We start from the raw sequence: 2,052 nt of genomic DNA, 5'->3' as shown, positions 1-2,052 counted from the left end.
ATGTCTTATCCTGGGTCCATGGCAGCCGGAGAACCAATAACTTCATCATCGGTGTGAAGGACCCTCGGAGCCCAGATGCAGCCGGAGCTACCATCCTGTAGAGCAGCGGGGTGGGGCGGGAGTCTCTGCTCCCTGCCTTTGCATGTTCCTAGAGTCCCTCCTTCTCCCAGGTTTGGTCTCAGAGGGACCCCAGGGATGCCCCAGATCAGGGGCCAGAGGGGATGCTTAGCAAACCCTATCCCAGAGTAACAGGAAAATTCTCCATCTGGAGGCCTGTGGTGGTGGCAGTGGTGGTGTCAGTGTCCACAGGACCTTGAGGAGTCAGACTGTCTGTCTGTCTCCTTTCCCTCAGCCATGCAGGCCCTGAGCTTAGGGATGTGCTTGCAAACCCTTTTCAAGAGTCCTCACCACCCCAACATTGCCAGTTGGGCCTGACCTGGCCTTGTCTTCCAGCTCCTTTCTCCTGTCCCCAGCCTCATTTCTTAAATGACTAGGATTTTTTTAAAACGGACCATCCTAGGGAAGCGAGCGGGGGAGGGCTCTTCTCCTCCCCCCATCAGGTTAAGGTGGGGGCCTTACATCTGGGGGGCCCTGGGGTGTGGGGTAGGGGTGGGGGTGGGGACCAGCTCAGGGGCTTCCATTTGCAAAAGGGAATTAAAGAAAGAATATTGCTTAACCATGGCTCTGACTTATGTTTCGTTGTGCTGGGAGGGGAATGAGAGAGGAGACCTTGGCTCACCTTGTCCCAGTAGCCCTGACTCCAGGGCAAGCTGGAATGAACTTTGTGGAGGTCATAACAATATCTGCCATCTATCCAAGACTGGTTCCCAGGTGGCGCTAATAATAAAAAAAAAACCCACCTGCTAATGCAGGAGATTAAGAGAGGTGAGTTCAATCCCTGGGTCAGGAAGATTCCCCTGGAGAAAGGCATGGCAACCCACTCCAGTTTTCTTGCCTGGAGAATCCCATGGACAGAGAACCCTGGTGGGCTACAGTCCATGGGGTCACAAAGAATCAGACACGACTAACTTAACACGTAGCAGGCATCCAAGACTAAAACTAATAAAAATAATTAATAACAATAATTATAATGATAGACTCTATTGAACACTTACTGTGTACCAGGCTGTATGCTAAATGCTTTATGTGGATAATATTAATTACATTATAAATCTTCATTACAGACTTCATGAAGTTGGTACTGATATTATTCCCATTTTACAGATGGCAAAAAGAAGTTAAGGAACTAGTTTAATGTTCCTCTTGTATTAAATGGAAGAATTGGGATTCAGTCTCAGGATATTGAATTCCTAATCTATGCTCTTAACCATTTGAACATCTACTAGGTAAACTGTTTGTTATAAAGCATACTTTACACAGTATATATCAGATAATAAATACATTTTACAGATTATATCATTCATGCATGAATGTTATCTACCCATTATGTTACAGGTACTTTGTTAAGCACTGGAGATTCAGTATTGAAAAAAAAACAACACAGTTTTTTTTGTGTGGATTTTCAGTCTATAGGGGAAGTCAAACATTAAATAAATAAGGACCCAGATAATTAGGGTAATTGCCATCATGATACCGTCTAGGAGGAAAGCTATGAGGAAGTACAACAGGAAAGATAATTTTATTCTGTTTTGGAATGGGATCAGCTTTCTCCAGATAATGAGATGAGCAAGATTGACAGAAAATATTAGATGTGGGGTGTGGGAATGTCATTTTAGACAAAGAGAACAGTAAATGCAAATATGCCATGGTGAAGAGGTGAAAGAACACCAGTGTACTCTTCCTAGAGCAGGGATCAGTCAACAGACTTTTTCTGCAAAGGGCCAGATATGAATATTTCAGTCTTTCAAGCCATCTGGTCCTTATAGTAATTACTCATCTTTGCTGTTATAGTGCAAAAGCAGGCATAGACAATAGGTAAACAGATGGCTGTGACTGTAGTCCATAAAACTTTATTTTAGAAAAACAGGATCCAATTTGGCCTAACGACAATAGTTTGTCAACCTCTATTCTAGAACATACTGAGAGAATGAA

Source organism: Capricornis sumatraensis, chromosome 15 (genome assembly GCF_032405125.1).
Source record: "Capricornis sumatraensis isolate serow.1 chromosome 15, serow.2, whole genome shotgun sequence".
In the NCBI taxonomy this organism is placed as follows: Eukaryota; Metazoa; Chordata; class Mammalia; order Artiodactyla; family Bovidae; genus Capricornis; species Capricornis sumatraensis.
Note: the sequence above shows the minus strand (reverse complement) of the source record.